The 19,780-nt window shown below is 37.8% G+C and overlaps 1 protein-coding gene across 6 annotated transcripts in view; it reads left to right on the plus strand.

Annotated features, from left to right (window-relative positions):
• DLGAP2 (DLG associated protein 2) overlaps positions 1–19,780 on the plus strand; it is a 701,029-nt gene that overhangs the window by 232,444 nt on the left and 448,805 nt on the right. The window lies entirely within an intron of this gene.

A 19,780-nucleotide genomic window follows, 5' to 3' on the forward strand; every position in this document is an offset into this window, starting at 1 on the left:
TGTATTGTCTTTAAGGAAAATGCTTTTGCTACATTATTTTTTATTATAATATTGCTGCATTACATGGTATACCTTAATTGTAGCGGTAAATAGGAAAACAGCTCACATAAAGAAGTCTAGAACTAAACATGTGTTACTAAAATAAAATAAGTTCAGTCCAGTATTAATCTTCATTACAGTAAATCCTGTAATAATTTGTAAGGCAAGAATCATTTTGTTTTGATACTTCTGTTAAAGTAGATGTGTTGCTGATGGGAATTAGTAAATATAAGGACCTGCAGGTACAAACCCCTTTATTTTATTGAAAGCTGTGAAAAGAAAAGCCTTACCAAAAGGCAGTTTTCTCTGTAGTGCAGAAGAAGATTCAGTAGTATCTCTTATCAGCTGCTCTGAATGGGATAAAAGAGAAAAGGCAGATTTAGTATGCTGTGAAGTGCTATGTTGGTTCATAATATAGAAACACTACTGGTAAAAATATGCTATTTAAAAGAAACCCTCTTGAAAAACCTTTGAACCTAAAATACTAGTGTCAGTGCACTCAAATGTAGAACTCCAAATTAGCTGATATATTAATTGTATAGTGACGGTTACAATTTTATCTAAGGATTATTTTAGAAGAAATACGTTTAAGTAGGGGTCTGGAGGATCACTAGGTTACTAGGTTTCTTCTGGTAAAATTCAGTCAGTAGGGTCTTTAGAATGAGGAAACTTTGTAACAAGTGAGTGGTGTCTGGATGGATTGATATGTATGAATTTATGTGCATCCTTCACAGCTATTTTTCATGGCTCATGCTTTTCAACACTTGACATTTTTTCTGTCTTGAATATTTAGCACTGACACACCAGATTATACTTATCAAAAGTTGTTAGTAAAATTATACTATGGACACTGCCCATGTTTTTAATTAACTCTCAAGTATCTAGCTAAAATAGCTTCTCTTTTTTTAAGTTTGTACAGGGATGTAGTAGCAAAAGGCATCCTCTTTAGTGATCAAGAAAACCGAAGTAAACTGTGTATTATATATATAAAAACAAGGCTATAGGATAATTGTCATATATTCACAAGTTTTAACGGCCTTCAATTATTTTCATTCCTATTGCTAAGTTTTAGGGAAGGCTTGATATGTGCACTAGCTGAGTAATTATTCTGTAAACATGCATTAATATCAGTGCTTTACATTTGTTCATAAGTCGTTCATAGGATTAATATCTAGCATGCTTTCCAGTCATTTCCTGTGCTCTTTATTTAGCAACAAGTGATCAGCATGATTATTCATTTCACAATACAGTACATTTTAAAATGCAAGCTTTGATATGTAAATGCAGTTAAATAATGTTTACTAGATTTATAAAATCTACATGTTCGACAAAATTTGTGGCCCTAGGTATCTAGTTTTACATTGCATATACTGTGTTTGAAATGCTGGAAGGCAAGTGAAATTACTTCAGCTCATAAGCACATTAAGCATCAGATTACTGTCAGGCATTACCCTCTGCTTTTGCTAACATCTCCCCAAATAAAGACTATTTTTAAATTTAAAACATGCATAGAGTTGGCTTTCTAAATATATTCTGTGAAAGTTATTTCATTGTAAATACATCTTAAAGTGATCTAGAAAGGAAGGAATTTCCATAGACTGCATTCATCTACATTAAGCAAAAGATGTAATTCAGTTTCTGCATTTATATGTCACACTGCTACATACTTTGTAATTCTGGCATGCAACATTTTATGTATTCTGGTTCATCTAATCTGAGGTAAAAGGTAGTTGATATAGTGTATCTTTTAGAAAAAATATTTTTGAGCAAGTTACAATTTGATTTTTTTTGTTAAACTATCTACAATTTTAAAATTTTATTTTCAAGAAATTAAGATTGATAGCAATTTTGGATATATACTTCATTGCCTTTTTGCAATAGAAAATTATTTGATAACAGCTTATTAATTATGAAATACAAAGTAAACCAACATAATTAGAATAACAGTTGCTATTCTGAAGATCATATGAATGAAAGCTATGCAATCATGTTATTTTTTTTAACTTCATATTATTATTGCTTTAATACTATTCATAAAGAAAAATATTTAACAGATACAGGGAACTTAATCAGTAATCATGGCAAAGAGCATATACAATGATCCACATTTCAAAACAGTTATGTCAGGTAAGGAAATTTTGTACCCTAGTGTCATACAGCTATATAATATAGATTGTGTCATATTAAAGAGATTCCATAGGTTTTATTCATAAGTATTCTTTGAAGCTGTGTTATATTAGTAGTATCTTGACCATATTTTTCTGAAAAATTTGGGGTTTATGCACTTGGAAAGTAAAAAAAAAAAAATTAAGCTTTTTTAATTCTAAGGCTGCTCTTAGCTTAAATCAAAACAACAACTTGCACAGTTTCTAATTTAAATATATTCTTAGGGGACAAAGGCCTGGATCTGATCTTAGTTCACCAATGTACACCAAAGTAAATCAAGAGTAATTGCATTGGAATTACACTAGGATAATACTGGGGTAAGTGATCTCTGATAGAGGCCCCTGGTCAACTCTTGACATAAAAGAGCTATGTTTACACATGAAGGAGCAAATATGAGCCCAGCTTTTTTTTGGCCTTTCGGTGCTACCATAATATAAATATTAAATAATAATGAGATATTTGAGGGTAACAATGTTTGCTAATTTTCCACACTCATTTCAAAGGGGAGCTCTTCATACACATGACAGCATAATATGATTGCATGGAAAGACATTTTACGCTGGCTGTCAATTTCATATACATCATGTAACCACCGGTGTTACTTTTATTAGCATGGTTCAAACATTTGTCTGGAGGGGTAGAGTACATGGTAGGCCACACACCATTGACCAGAAAGGCTGCAGTTAAATTTAATTACATTGTTTTTGGTTTCTCATTGTACATTAGGAAATATTTATAAATTCAACAATGAAATATTTGTATTCATAGGTCTAGCATGAATTGTATCTCGGATATAATTTAACTGCTTCGACAGGTACATTTACAAAAGGGATATTAAGACTGACAAGGTGCTGAAAATCATACAGAACAGTATTAATGTCAGCTAAATATACAGGAAAGAACAAAGTTATTCTGCTTACCAAGCTAGTAATTCTTCTTAGTAGTATCTTGCCAAAGGAAAAATTGGGTAATGAGTCTGTTACTATCAAGCAACCACCATAAAGCATTTAGGGGAAGACAGAAGGAGCCACAAAGTAGTGCATATATTGCTTTATTGTAGTGAAATGAAATTGTGCAGTGAACACCATTAAAATCTTGACAGACGCTATTTGCAAGTACTGTAATAAATATTACTGCAATATCTGAGAAAGAAGTAATGGTAATTAGTTACAATGGCAAAGTTGTAAAGCTTTTAAAGATGACCAATGACCATAAAAAAAAATCCAGAGCTGAAAGTCACATGCATATTGTACAGGAACGTCCAGTTTCTTAGAAAAACACTCCTGGTTGGTAGATCCCAAATTAAACTTGCCTCTTAGTAACCTGTTGTTGTATGGTAACAAACATTTCCTCTAGATCCTGATCATTCTATCAACCACTCCAAAATGAGACCAGCAACAGTGTGTATAAATCTTAGGTAATCTGATGGGTGACCCACCAAATCAAATTCTGGACACAGGGGGCCCGAACCTGCTCCCTCTGAAGTTGATAACAAAAGTTCTATTGACTTCATTGGGATCAAGATGAGGGCAATACATTATTTTTCATTGCATGGCTAATGGATGCTGTCCTTCCTCCTCACCTGCTAGCTGCCTGGAACTATTCTTATGAGCAGACAGGCTACTGGAATTTTCCAAGAGCAGAACTCTGTGGACTTTGTATACAAATCCTACGCACAAGAGGGGAATAGGCAGAGTGAATGGATGTCATGATGCACGCTCTTGTGAACCAAAGCAAATGGATGCTTAATGCCCTGTACTTCTGTGAGTGTTGCTATGGGAGTCAGATAGAGCAGATTTCCTCAGCTGACACAAAGGGGAGCTTTGAGGCTGTAGCATCATCCACCTGTAGCTCCTTAGGACCCTGCCAGAGTTCTGTGGGGTACTGATGCAAGAGATGATTGTGTGGCTGATATGATTAGGCCCTATGATGGTGTCCCCTGAATAGATATGTGGACACAGTTGGCAACAGGCTTTGTTGCAAGGATAGGTTCCTGAGTTAGTGTTTTTGTTGTGTGGTGTGTGGTTGCTGGTGAGTATTTGCTTCAGGTTGGAGGGCTGTCTGTAAGCAAGGGCTGGCCTGTCTCCCAAGATCTTTGAGAGTGATGGGTCGTCCTTCAGGATAGGTTGCAGATGCTTGATGATGCGCTGGAGAGGTTTTAGTTGGGGGCTGAAGGTGATGGCTAGTGGCGTTCTGTTATTTTCTTTGTTGGGCCTGTCCTGTAGTAGGTAACTTCTGGGTACTCTTCTGGCTCTGTCAATCTGTTTCTTCACTTCAGCAGGTGGGTATTGTAGTTGTAAGAATGCTTGATAGAAATCTTGTAGGTGTTTGTCTCTGTCTGAGGGGTTGGAGCAAATGCGGTTGTATCGTAGAGCTTGGCTGTAGACAATGGATCGTGTGGTGTGGTCTGGATGAAAGCTGGAGGCATGTAGGTAGGAATAGTGGTCAGTAGGTTTCTGGTATAGGGTGGTATTTATGTGACCATCGCTTATTAGCACCATAGTGTCCAGGAAGTGGATCTCTTGTGTGGACTGGTCCAGGCTGAGGTTGATGGTGGGATGGAAGTTGTAAAATCATGGTGGAATTTGATTACCACTACAAAAGGTTCTCCCCTTCCCCCCACCCCCCGCTCTCCTGCTAGTAACAGCTCACCTTACCTGATCACTCTCATTACAGTGTGTATTGGTAACACCCATTGTTTCATGTTCTCTGTGTATATAAATCTCCCCACTGCATTTTCCACTGAATGCATCCGATGAAGCTCACAAAAGCTTATGCTCAGATAAATTTGTTAGTCTCTAAGGTGCCACAACTACTCCTTTTCTTTTTGCGGAGACAGACTAACACGGCTGCTACTCTGAAACTTGTTTATTATTTTGATTTCTTTTACAGAAGCACCTTTGAATCCCAAAATCAAGGGTTAGGACCCCCTTGTGTTAGTCCCCATACAAACAAATAACAAAGAAGATAGTCTCTGCCCCAGAGAGTTTACAATTTAGCTATCAGACAGGATTCAGTAGATGGATCAAGCAGACAAATGGGAGTTGGGATGATGAAGTAACAAAATGAACAAAAACGGATGTCAATTTCTGTTTAAACTTACGTTTAAGCATGTATTTTTTTTCAATTAGCAAAAATACGCATATATAAAGCCATAAAATCATTTTGTGTAATTCGTATCTAATCTTGTAGCACCCACATATGTAGTCTATTGAATTCCTTGGGATTATTCATGTAAATGTGGTAAGATTGAGTCTTACACTTCTTTCATGCACTGAAAATCCACACGTAGTTTTATGGGAGCCAGCTTCCTTGTTCCATTCCTGATTCAATCCAATCTTGTAATGCAACTATGCCTCCAAAAAGAATGTAGAAGGGCTTAAAAAGCACCATGTGTACTGTAGATGTAAATGACTATGGACTTCCCTTTGACTTCAGTGGGCTTGGGATCAGGCACCTTTGAAATATGCATAACACCTCCTGCAGTCCTTTTGGGTCCTAATTCCTTGGAAGCTTTAAGTAGTACCACTCTCACACATCCCTCATGTGAACTTGTGTGCAGTGAGGACCTGCCTTTCATTGTTCTCCTGACTCCCAGATAACACAATGTTGTCCAGATCCTGACTGATTTCTATTAAATCTATGAATGTGAGAATAGAGGACTGTATGTTTGTGTATGTTTGTGTTTCAGTAAGCAAGCACTAATATGCCTTTATTGTAGAATCATAGAAATGTAGGAATTGAAGAGACATCAAGATGGGGTGGGATCTGAGTTACTACAGAAAATTCTTTCCTGGGTATCTGGCTGGTGAATCTTGCCCATATGCTCAGGGTTTAGCTGATCGCCATATTTGGGGTTGGGAAGGAATTTTCCTCCAGGGCAGATTGGAAGAGGCCTTGGAGGTTTTTCACCTTCCTCTGTAGCATGGGGAACGGGTCACTTGCTGGAAGATTCTCTGCTCCTTGAAGTCTTTAAACCACGATTTGAGGACTTCAGTAGCTCAGACATAGGTGAGAGGTTTATCACAGGAGTGGGTGGGTGAGATTCTGTGGCCTGCGTTGTGCAGGAGGTTGGACTAAATGATCATAATGGTCCCTTCTGACCTTAGTATCTATGAATCTAGGTCATCTAGTCCAGCCCCCCACGCTAAGACAGGACCAAGCACATCTACGCTTGTTATTTAAAAGTGAGAGATACTTGCAGTTTCTGTTCTCGTAGAAGCTCATACCTTGCTCATCAGGTCTCCCAAAGAAATGCTGTTATGTATGCATCATCCAAACATGAAAAAGAGCTAACATACTTTTGGTCAGATATAGAGAGAGAGCACAGTATGTCTGTCCTCTGAGAGTCTGTTCTGTAGTGTGAGAACAACCACTGTTTCTGAACTCTGGGCACAGGAAGAATGTCGATGCTTAATGGTGCCTTGATTTCTGTGTACTGCACATCTTTCACACCTGCATACACCACAAATGCCTCCTTCAGATGGGACCTCTAGGATGTATGATCGCTCCAGTGGCAGGCCTGGAAATTTTGGCCTGATTTTATTATTTAGATCTGCAATTATTCAAGCAAAACGTGGGCAATTGCTTAAAGAAATCAAGTAATTAAGTGAGCCAAAGATCAAGTCTGGTTATATTGTCATTGTACTTTTAGGGTGGGATTTGAAACTAAATGGGACATCTACTCATAGATTACTTAAGTGCTTTTGAGTACCCCACTCCTAACTTAAATAAACAAACAAAAACTATATGGTCCATAGGGTCATTCACTAATCCTTTCATAAAGATCTCAACCTTCAGCATTCTACACAGCAGCTTTGAGTCTAATTCTGTCGGTCTGCCTCTGCGACACCAACATGCCAGACTCCTGAAGTGTGATGGGCCAATTATATCAGCTTCCTGCCTGTGCCTGAAGTACACACTATAATCCGACTGGTTCAGATGTGCTCCTTTCAGTTTTATGATGCCATCATTAATATGCTAGACAACAGTGAAAAAGGATGTGGACATATGAAAGAACAAATCTGGGTTATATTCATCCTCTCTGATGAAGAGGAGATTCTGGAAGGAAGGTCTTGTAGTGTAGGTGTTAGAGTGAGATTCAGAAGATCTGGTTCTGCCACAGACTTCCTTTGTGATGCTGATCCCACCATTTGATCAGTCTGTGCTTCAGTGCTCTGTCTACAAAATGGGGATACTGATAATTCCCTACCTCACACAAGGCTGTTTTCAGGATATATACAGGGGTGATGCTCAGATACTATGAAGATGGGTGCCACTTTGTACCTAAATAGAAATTGCACCTGACTCCTCCAGCAAGTCCTTCTGTACTTGCTGGGGGAAGAGGAAATCATTTCTACAAGAGGAAAGACCTGTTTTCATTGGTACTCTCCCCATGGGTGTCCAGTAAGGAGTAGACAGCTTGATATAAGTCTACAGATGTGGCTAAACTGTAAGACACCCATGAGTTATGCTTCGTTTGGCTTGAAAGTGCTGCAGAACTGCTGTACATGTCTGTAAGCAGCATGGTGCCCTGGAAAGCTTCCTAATTGACTAAATTGTGGTGAATTTCAAAAGAATGTTAGGGTATTAATTTAATTAGACAACTCTTCTTTAAAAATTTCAACTCTAAATTTCTGGCTGGTTCCCTTTAGCACTTTAAATATCACTGTATTGATAGCAATCTTATTTAGGCTGCATGTTTTCATTTTTTTTCTCACGGGTGAGATAGCGTATCTGCTTTCTAGAGTTTCCAGTCTTCATTATTACAAGAAAGTTCTGAAATCAGAAATACAATTAGGAGATCTTCAAATGATTTAGTCTGAAAACAAAAGAAATTACATCACGCTTGTCAAGTCAGTTTTCCATTAAGAATCTAATTTGGGGACAGGTGCTACATTTTAAAAGAAGGAAAATCCCATTTTCCTGGAGTACAGACAGTAAGATTTTGTAACCCCTAGTCACCATGGATCTAGCACTTTCATGTGTGTCGCATGAAATCAATGCCAATATGCTTTTAATTTTGTTTAAAATGTTGTAAGTTTTGAACTAATCAAGTCCATTATGGATCTATTCCCAGTTCTCCCACTGGTCTGTTGGGTGAATGTGAGCAAGTCTCTTTGGTGCCTTAGTCTCCCCATCTGTAAAATGGGTAATGATTCCAATGTTCTTTATAAACCACTTTAAGATCCACTGATGAAAAGCACTATATAAAGAGTTACATATTATTATTATTATTTTATTATTTTATTTGAACTATTGGATAACTGGGATACTTCCAACCTGCCATTTTAAAGTAATGTTTTTGTGCTAAAATTAAATATTTTTGCCATGCAATTATATTGTGTCAGCATCAGGAAAATAATAACAGAGAAAAATGTCTCTCAGTGACTGGATCAGGCACAGAGGGGATATTGTGACTACATTGCTAGCAGCTGTTGTCTTCCACTTTGAACAAATATTTAGTGAACTTAAAACATATGTTATATATTTGGACGGAGTATAGACAGTATTTTTTATACTGATGATCTAATATTAAGAGAGAGCCAAAAACGATTTTTTTAATTACCAAAATATTCAACATGAGCAATTTATAGAGTAGCATTTATTTCTGATTTCAATGCTGTACTTGGTCTGATGATCTATTTTTAAAAATGATTTAAAGAATAATAATTAGTGCCCAATATAGATGGTCATATAACTCAGCAAATGTTTTTTTAATCCTTAGATAGTAAATATGGGAAAGTATAGCTAGTTATGAGCATGCACAATTGAAAAGCAAACACGGCTAAAACTTGCCCTTTTGAAACACTAGTGCACATAAAGTGGAAGAGTGTGAGTTAGATTTGTACACAAAAAAATCAAAGTTGTTTTGAATTACAAATGTTCAAAACTTTACACATTTTTTCCTAATTTTTTGACATATTTATCAAAAACATTAGCAAAATGGTTGAGATTTATGATTTGCCAAAACCCCAATTTTCAGTAAACTGACAAATGTGGTAACTATTTAGATAAGTTTTATAGTGTTTTCAATAAGCATTTCACAAGAAATTCCAAGTCTTTTTTCCTAGCATTATTTTCGGAACACCAAAATTTTGACATCAGCAATTTTTCATAACATATTTCAATTTTAGAAAAAGGGCATTTATTATGGAAAAAATCATTCAAAAAAATTTGACCAGCTCTTGTGAGGCATGTTCTCCTCTCCCAAATACAAGCAGTGGGCTAGAATATCTCCATATCATTAGAAAGAAGAAAGTGACATGTTGGCCTAAACAATTTAACCCAAAAGGTTATGGTCCAGGAAAAAGAAAGCATGGAGAGTCCAGTCCCCAGAAATCTAGCATGCATGCTGCTGTCAGTGCATACCAGCACATCTTGACCACACCCCTATTCTACACCCCTATTTTGCCTAGGGAGGTGGTGGAATCTCCTTCCTTAGACGTTTTTAAGGTCAGGCTTGACAAAGCCCTGGCTGGAATGATTTAATTGGGTATGGGTCCTGCTTTTGAGCAGGGGGTTGGACTAGATGACCTCCTGAGGTCCCTTCCAACCCTGATATTCTATGATTCTATGATACCTGGCCCTCCAGGATTCTATCTACAAAGGAGACTAGGGATCGAATGGCTAGGCAGCAGTTGTGCAGAAAAAGACCTAGGGGTTACAGTGGACGAGAAGCTGGATATGAGTCAACAGTGTGCCCTTGTTGCCAAGAAGGCTAACGGCATTTTGGGCTGTATAAGTAGGGGCATTGCCAGCAGATCGAGGGACGTGATCGTTCCCCTCTATTCGACATCGGTGAGGCCTCATCCAGAGTACTGTGTCCAGTTTTGGGCCCCACACTTCAAGAAGGATGTGGAAAAATTGGAAAGCGTCCAGCGGAGGGCAACAAAAATGATTAGGGGACTGGAACACATGACTTATGAGGAGAGGCTGAGGGAACTGGGATTGTTTAGTCTGCGGAAGAGAAGAATGAGGGGGGATTTGATAGCTGCTTTCAACTACTTGAAAGGGGGTTCCAAAGAGGATGGATCTAGACTGTTCTCAGTGGTAGCAGATGACAGAACAAGGAGTCATGGTCTCAAGTTGTAGTGGGGGAGGTTTAGGTTGGATATTAGGAAAAACTTTTTCACTAGGAGAGTGGTGAAACACTGGAATGCGTTACCTTGGGAGGTGGTTGAATCGCCTTCCTTTGAGGTTTTTAAGGTCAGGCTTGACAAAGCCCTGGCTGGGATGATTTAGTTGGGGATTGGTCCTGCTTTGAGCAGGGGGTTGGACTAGATGACCTCCTGAGGTCCCTTTCAACCCTGATATTCTATGATTTTAGGAGGTATCAGCCAGTGTGTCTGTGTTCTCTAACCAGGATAGGATTTGGATTTGGCTGTATTTGTGAACACAAGTTACTCCATATAATATATAGAATATTTAAGGCTAATTCCCAGCTCACTTGAATGGGAGTTCATTGTGACACTGATTTCAAGCCAATATTGCAGATGCAGATTTATTGGCATTGTGACGTAATGCAAATGTACAATGGCTAAATGGTTTCAATGTCAAACTGTACTAGTGCATGTCTTTCTAGAACCCTGCTTGCAAAGTGACACCAGTATAAATCTACAGAGCCTTCATCACAATGAATGATATTAATATTTTTTCTACCGTTTAAAATGAAAAAAAAACTAAGGGAATTAAATTTATATAATTATAAAAATAATAAAACATAGGGAAACCTAAAAAAGCATAGATTTTGTATCCTGGAGTATACCGATGACACCAATGTAGACAATTTGAAGACATTCAGCCAGGGTATAGAAGATTGCCTACCACGGTGACATTCATTCATAGAGAGTTAGATACGCCACTGATGAGTACTCATCATACTTTGTATCATTATCCTTTGTGCTGCAGTGCTGAATTCCAAGTTTTTACTCAAAATGTCTTCATTTCTCTGGGTTTTTCTTATTGTGTCAAGACTGTGTTTTTGATTGTTATTAAAGGAGTAACCATCAATTCAGTTCCATCCATGGAGTTTCCTTAAGGATATCTGAAGTATGTAACAGTGTTTCTAAATTGTAAAATTAGGTGCACAATCAGCTCACTGATGGACTAGTTAGCTATTAAATCTCCACTAACAATAATAGCTCACTGACCAGTATAACGCTCAGTCTCTCCATTTTTATGGCAGAATTGCACTCATCCATGCCTGTTTTTTTTAGATGAATGTAATGATTATGAAAGGTATTAGACAGGCATAGCATGGACAGTGTCCATGCATGAATCCCCATTGCTGCCTCAGTGATGTGCCTCAGACATGATCTTGATCTACCACAGCTTCCAACTGTGGTGTGGACAGCTCTTAAAGAATAACTATACTGAGAACACAAACTGCTTTCATGTAGGTCATTAAATCAGTAATCTGAGCCCTGTATGCCACTACCAATTTCCAGAACCAGTGATCTCCAAATTGTAGTCCAAGGATCATATGTGGTACATGGAGAATTGGTTGGTGACACAATGATGGCTGATCTTGTTTCTAACTGCTAAATGTGTTACCTGGGGTTTTCAGAACCCCCAACAGGGGCAAATTAACTATTTCACTCCAGGCACACAGCACTTCCGTCTGATAAGATTCATGCAAGTAAGCATGCTCTTGTCTAAACACTGCAGTTTATTAGATTTAAGCACACACAAACCTAAGCAATAGGTTTAGCACATCCCAGATAGTTGCCTAACATCTGGAACGGTACTGAGTAATTAACACAGGTTCTCAGTGGCCAGTTGCTCACCCACCGGGGAAAAAGGGTGTCAGGAAAAAAACATCTCTCAAGATGGCTTCAGAGGACTGCTCCAAAGTACACTCTATTAGCTAATCTTTTATAACTAACTTCTACGAAACGCAAAGGTCATAATGACCCCTACTATATCATCACTTTTCTAACTTTCAATAAACTTTTAATATCAGAGGCGTCTAGACTCAAGGTTTTCCAACCACTAACTTTTTTAGTCTCAATTGTTTACTTGTTTGTCCCCTCCTCCCATTCTGATTAGCAGAAACTGTAGCTAGATTTGACCTTGCTTCTAAAAGCTTGTCTAACCCTTAACTATGTGGCATTCTATTTCATTACTTCAGGGTGGCTGAATGCACATAATATGCTTGCAATTAGCTTGATCACATTCTTTGGTATACATAGCCCTCAAATCCAGGGCAACAAATAATATTAGATACTTTCTTAATGTCCCTCTAGAGTGTAAATAATTACTGTAGTTATCACAGGTATGTTGTGTGATCACAAATAGAAGAGAACAAGGTCCACAATATGGAAATAGCAATAGATGGTGGTCTGCATGACTGTCCTGTATTATAAAGTGATCTATACTGGAAAAAAAAATTGTTCAGAATCTCTGCCAAGAGCCATCCTGCTGTGCTAAATATTATGTACTGTTTCAAAAGCAAATGCTTATTTTTCATACTGTTGTCATGCAACTCTGGCCCAGGCCTTGGTCAAACTACTCAGATTATCATGGAGGGGAAATAATCTAATTGATAAAATCATATTGTTTCAGATAAAATGCTTCATGAGGATACACTGATGGGAAAATCCAGTCCAAAGGTAGACTGATAGCTTGCACACAGACAATTAAATTTACAAGGAAACACACATGGTTCTGATTTATACTTCTCAATGTAATATCAGGGATTTTCCTCAAGCAGAATTAGTGTGCAACATGTCATGTGTTGTGCCCTATACAAAACACTGGGCAAAATACATCTCTGGCATGTATTTTTCCCTTTTCTGTTTTTCAGTAATATTTTTATTAGTGTCTCTCTCTCTTACTGTTCCTGAATGCTACCCCTCTGGGTGCATGTGTGTGTGTGTCTCCTCCCCTCCCTCCCTCTGACTGTTCCTGAGTGCTATCCCTTGGTGTCCCTATCTGTGATTCAGTCTCATTTTTATTCTTGTATAACTTGGCTAATGCAAATGTTGATCTTTTCTTTTTAAACTATTTTGTTATGCAAATGGACAACATGTACAAAAAGGGAGATGTGGGGGTAGAATTCAGAATTCTCTATTCTTTCTTTGTCTTTGTTAGCATCTATATTTAATCAGGATGAATAGAGAGATGACCACTGCAAAGTAAATTAAAATGAAATATTTTAGCATTTACAGGTCAATTTTTTTTTAATTTGAAAGGAGAAGCATAGTCAGTCTTCCAAGTCATCAAAGCAAACAACTTAATGTAAAATCCTACACAGAACTTTCTTCAGGCTTTTTAAATGGACTGCTCTCATTCTGTGAATAGTCCTTAATTATATGAGAAACATGAGCAAGATTTGCAAGATCAAACCAATAACTATGCACCTGATCCAAAGTCAATAGTAAGACTGACATTGAGCAAAAATACATCCTCCTAGATCTTTCTTCATTTATCCACCCAGAGCAGAGTCACTGTAACTATTTTTCATGTTTTTTTGCTGTGTCTTCCAAATTATTTTCATCCCATGTATATGCTTTTAAGAAAGTTTTAACTTCTCCTAGCTCCTCTGAGAATCAGATTTTATTGTTAGCATTTTACTCCAATTTGTGCAGTGTTCAAGATTGCCATTTGTGAACCAAAAGCAGCCCCGTGGCCAATGAGCTGCTTTCAGCTGCTGTGCACAAATCAGAAAACTTGTATATCATCTTCTGGTGTAAATAAGTGTCTTTCCATGCACTCTTCCCCTGTGTATATAACAATCATTTTATTTTTCCTAGAAATATTGAAAAACATAAACATGGGCACAACTGAGCTATAATCACTTTTATTCCTAGCCCTAAGTGTCTGGAATCAGTTTTGGTTGTTTACTGGAAAGTGATATGCTTTATTAATTATAGAAATATTTCTGCTCTTGGATACATCCTGGAGTAAGTCTGAAGAAAATGGGAGAGTCCTTTCTTCATTCTTTGGGAAAGTACTAGGGCCTGGATAATTTCGGTCAAATTCAGATAAGATGTTTGGACTCCATACTGCTCTCAGAATCACTGACTACATTCACGAGCTCTGCTGCTCTCTAAGAGACATAGTTGGATATGACTTATACCCTGAGGAGCCAGAAGAAGGTGTAACATAAAAACAGTCCCCACTCATCTTTAACTTACATCCTCTTATACTATCCACCCACTTCTATGTATTTTTGTAGCCCCTCATTCTCATCTGCCAATAGGGTATTTTTAGAAGATTAGAACATAAGAACATAAGAATGGCCATACTGGGTCAGACCAAAGGTCCATCCAGCCCAGTATCCTATCTACCGACAGTGGCCAATGCCAGGTGCCCCAGAAGGAGTGAACCTAACAGGTAATGATCTAGTGATTTCTCTCCTGCCATCCATCTCCTGCCATCATCCATCTGACAAACAGAGGCTAGGGACACCATTCCTTACCCATCCTCGATAATAGCCATTAATGGACTTAACCTCCATGAATTTATCCAGTTCTCTTTTAAGCCCTGTTATAGTTCTAGCCTTCACAACCTCCTCAGGCAAGGAGTTCCATAGGTCGACTGTGCGCTGAGTGAAGAAGAACTTCCTTTTATTTGTTTTAAACCTGCTACCCATTAATTTCATTTGGTGGCCCCTAGTTCTTATATTATGGGAACAAGTAAATAACTTTTCCTTATTCACTTTCTCTACACCAGTCATGATTTTATATACCTCTATCATATCCCACCTTAGTCTCCTCTTTTCCAAGCTGAAAAGTCCTCTCCTCTTTAACCTCTCCTCATATGGGACCCGTTCCAAACCCCTAATCATTTTAGTTGCCCTTCTCTGAACCTTTTCTAATGCCAGTATATCTTTTTTGAGTTGAGGGGACCACATCTGTACACAGTATTCAAGATGTGGGTGTACCATGGATTTATATAAGGGCAATAAGATATTTTCCGTCTTATTCTCTATCCCTTTTTTAATGATTCCTAACATCCCGTTTGCTTTTTTGATTGCTGCTGCACACTGCGTGGACGTCTTCAGAGAACTATCCACAATGACTCCAAGATCTTTCTCCTGATTAGTTGTAGCTAAATTAGCCCCCATCATATTGTATGTATAGTTGGGGTTATTTTTTCCAGTGTGCATTACTTTACATTTATCCACATTACATTTCATTTGCCATTTTGTTGCCCAATCACTTCGTTTTGTGAGATCTTTTTGAAGTTCTTCAGTCTGCTTTGGTCTTAACTATCTTGAACAGTTTAGTATTGTCTGCAAACTTTGCCACCTCCCTGTTTACCCCTTTACCCAGATCATTTATGAATAAGTTGAATAGGATTGGTCCTAGGACTGACCCTTGGGGAACACCACTAGTTATCCGTCTCCATTCTGAAAATTTACCATTTATTCCTATCCTTTGTTCCCTGTCTTTTAACCAGTTCTCAATCTATGAAAGGATCTTCCCTCTTATCCTATGACAACTTAATTTACGTAAGAGCCTTTGTCAGGGACCTTGTCAAAGGCTTTCTGGAAATCTAAGTACACTATGTCCACTGGATCCGCCTTGTCCACATGTTTGTTGACCCCCTCAAAGAACTCTAATAGATTAGTAAGACATGATCTCCCTTTACAGAAACCATGTTGACTTTTGTGCAACAATTTATGTTCTTCTGTGTGTCTGACAATTTTATTCTTTACTATTGTTTCAACTAATTTGCCCGGTATTGACATTAGACTTTCCGGTCTGTGATTGCCAGGATCGCCTCTAGAGCCCTTCTTAAATCTTGGTGTTACATTAGCTATCTTCTAGTCATTGGGTACAGTGACTGTAATCTGATTTAAAGGACAGATTACAAACCATAGTTATTAGTTCTGCAATTTCACATTTGAAGTCTTTCAGAACTCTTGGGTGAATGCCATCTGGTCCCGGTGACTTGTAACTGTTAAGTCTCTCAATTAATTCCAAAAACTCCTCTAGTGTTACTTCAATCTGTGACAATTCCTCAGATTTGTCACCTACAAAAGACGGCTCAGGTTTGAGAATCTTCCTAACATCCTCTTCCTCTTTTCCCCAACCCTCACAGTTTTAGCTACCTTAAAACAACTAGGATCCCAGTCCTAGTTGTTTTGGAGCCACCATAGCTGCTGACATGGCATCTTAGTAGGTAACAACATGTTCCATGCCAGGGCATTGGGTTGGGCAAGATTCTTTACTGGTGAAGGATTTTGCTAATGTAGCCCCCAGAGGAGTTCTTGAACCTGCAGAATGACCTCCATCAAAAGTTAGAGTATCTCTCACCCAAATCAAAGCCCTATTCACCTTTGTAGCACAAAATAGCTATTTGCATCCATCATCTCAGCTTCTTGGAAACTGGCAAATTCATGGCCTCACTCTACTTGAAGGCACAAAGGGAATGGAAACCTCACATATCTTCCTATCTGGGAATTCCCCCCAGCATGAGATAGTCCTCAGTGGACACAGAACCAGTGAGCCCTCTCCTAACAATTACAGCCCGTGGTGAAGGGGATATATTAGAGTAGTAAACAGAAGTGGCTTGGTTATGCTTTACTCTGCCTATGCTTAGTTAGCAGATGGGCTTAGAGGCTACTCTAACATGTGCCAGGTCTAGGTAGAAAATCTGGGATCTGTAACTGGGTGCCTGATGGTGCCTCCACCCCACCACAAAACTTGCAAAGCAGAGAAATTGGCCTGGGTTTCCTGATTACATACAAACAAATTATGTTTCTCTAACTTAATATATAACTAATGGAAGAAATGGGAAGTTGATGGTAATGAATATAAATCAGAAGTTAGGAATTGTAGAAAATTGTTAAGGGGATCAGAAATCCATGGTAAGCAGAGTCAAGGACAATAAGAAGTTTTTAAAGTATATTAGGAACAAAAAGAACCCTGAAAATAGAATTGGTCTGTTACTGTGTGTAAATAGTAAAACAATCAATAATAATGCAGAAAAGGCTGAAGTGTTCAATATGTATTTTTGTGCTGTATTTGCAAAAGAAACAGATATATAGTCTCAGCATATGGTGATGATAACACCCTTTCCATTCCACTACTATCTCGGGAGGATGATAAACAGTACTACAGTTAAATATTTTAAAATCAGCAGGTCCAGATAACCTTGCATCCAAAAGTTTTAAAAGAGTTGTCTAAGGAGCTTATTGGACCATTAATGCTGGTTTTCAATACGTCTTGGAGCACAGGGGAAGTTCTAGAGGACAGGATTAAAGACAACATTGTGCCAATTTTTAAAAAGGAGAGACAAGGTGACCTGGGTAATTATAGGCTTGTTGGTCTCACAGTGATCACAGGCAAGATAATAGAGCAGCTGATATGGGACTCAATTAATAAATAATTAAATGAGGGTAATGTAATTTAATGCAAATCAACATGGGTTTATGGAAAATAGATCTTGTCAAATGAACTTAATACCTTTTTGTGAGGAGATTTCAACTTGGTTGATAAAGATAATAGCATTGATGTGATTGACTTAGACTTCTGTATGCTGTTTGATTTAAAAAACGAGAATAATATAAAATTAACATGGCACTCGTGAAATGGATTAAAAACTAGCTAACTGATAGGTCTCAAAATGTAATTGTAAATGGATAATTGGCATTGAGAGAGTGTGTTTTCAGTGTGTACTGCAGTGATTGGTTCTTGGCTCTTCTCTATTTAACATTTTCATCAGTGATATGGAAGAAAAAATAAAATCATCATTGATAAAGGTTTGCAGAGGACACAAACATGGATGGAGTTGTAAATAATGAAGAGGACAGGTCACTGGTATAGAACATTATAGATTGCTTGGTAAGCTCAGTGCAAGCAAACAACATGCATTTTAATATGGCTAAATGTAAATGTATGCATCTAGGAACAAATAAGTTAGGCCATATTTACAGGATGGGGGACTGTATCCTGGGAAGCAGTGACTCTGAAAAAGATTAGGGGGTAGGTGGTGGATAATCAGATGAACATCTTGAGTAGGAGTAGACAGGTTGTTTTACCTCTATATTTGGCACTGGTGTGACCACTGCTGAAATACTGTGTCCAGTTCTGGTGCCCACAAGTCACAAAGGATATTGCTAAATTAGAGAAGGTTCAGAGAAGGTCCACAAGAAAGATTAAAGGAAAACAGGACGTATAATGATAGTATCAAAGAGCTCAATATATTTAGCTTAACAAAGAGAAGGTTAAGGGGTAACTTGATTACTGTCTATAAGTATCTACACGAAGAACAAATATTTTATAATGGACTCTTCAATCCAAGGTATAACATGATCCATGTCTGGAAGTTGAAACTAGACAAAGTTAGACTCCATCACAGTTTTTAAATCAGGACTGGATGTTTTTCTAAAAGATATTCTGTAGGAATTATTTTGCAGAAGTTCTGTGGTCTGTGTTATATAGTAGGTCAGACTAGATTATCACAATGGCTTGGAATCTATGATCTTCAGATCTGGCATTTTTAGTTAAGGAGATGAGTCTTTAAAAATAGCTACTGCAGCTGCACACAGTGATTCTTTGCTCATTTAAAATAGGAGGAATGCTGTAGAGGTTTGGAGAGTCTCATCTTATTGAAATGGCATCTCTCTGCTTCCTTTTTCTCTCCTCAGGAAGCCTGCATGAACTGTCCAAGACAAGGTCCTGCAAACAGGCTAGGATTCATCTGCATAAATTAGCAGTGTGTGGAAATCATGTATGAAAACAGTGTTGAGCATTTACTGTACATTGATAGAGCTGCTAATTATTCATCATTACAGGTTTACTTGTATACTTGTTCGGCATTATTAGAATTACTATTTTTTAAAAAGAAAAGGAGTATTTGTGGCACCTTACAGACTAACAAATTTATTAGAGCATAAGCTTTCGTGAGCTACAGCTCACTTCATCGGATGCTGTAACTCACGAAAGCTTATGCTCTAATAAATTTGTTAGTCTCTAAGGTGCCACAAGTACGCCTTTTCATTTTACGGATACAGACTAACACGGCTGCTACTCTGAAATCTATTTTTTAAAATTAACAGTACATTTTATATAGATTCTATGTTTTACCAAATTGCAGGATTGGATGGTCCACAGATTAATACTTGACGTATATCAAATAATTCATCATCTGGAAATATAGATGCTTCAGAGATAGGAAATGAATAATTAATTTGTTTCCTGGGTTAAAAAAAACATCCCTGAGGTGCTTTTCTGTTTTCTGCTGAGGCTTAAATTTTGTAGTCCTCTGACAATGTCTTACACCCTCCAATATGTCTTGTTTCTATGGAGACACCCATGAACTGCAGTTTGCATTCTTCTGCACATCACAATGCTAGGCTGCTTCAGTGTTTTTCCAACGCTTTGCGTTTTTCTCTTTTAATTTGAACCTAATCAGTATACTGTGCTCTCTGTTGTTTGTTTAATGCAGACACAGACACAGACACATACTGACTGGTACTGTATATAGCATTGTGTTAGAATTGTTGGCCACGGCCTATCTGTAAACAGACAATCTTCTCTAAACTTAATGGTACAGACCAGCATGGTTATCTTATGATTTAGCTGGAGTGTAATCTTAACCTCCATTACTTATGTTGTAT

This window comes from Caretta caretta, chromosome 3, assembly GCF_965140235.1.
Source record: "Caretta caretta isolate rCarCar2 chromosome 3, rCarCar1.hap1, whole genome shotgun sequence".
Lineage (NCBI taxonomy): Eukaryota > Metazoa > Chordata > Testudines > Cheloniidae > Caretta > Caretta caretta.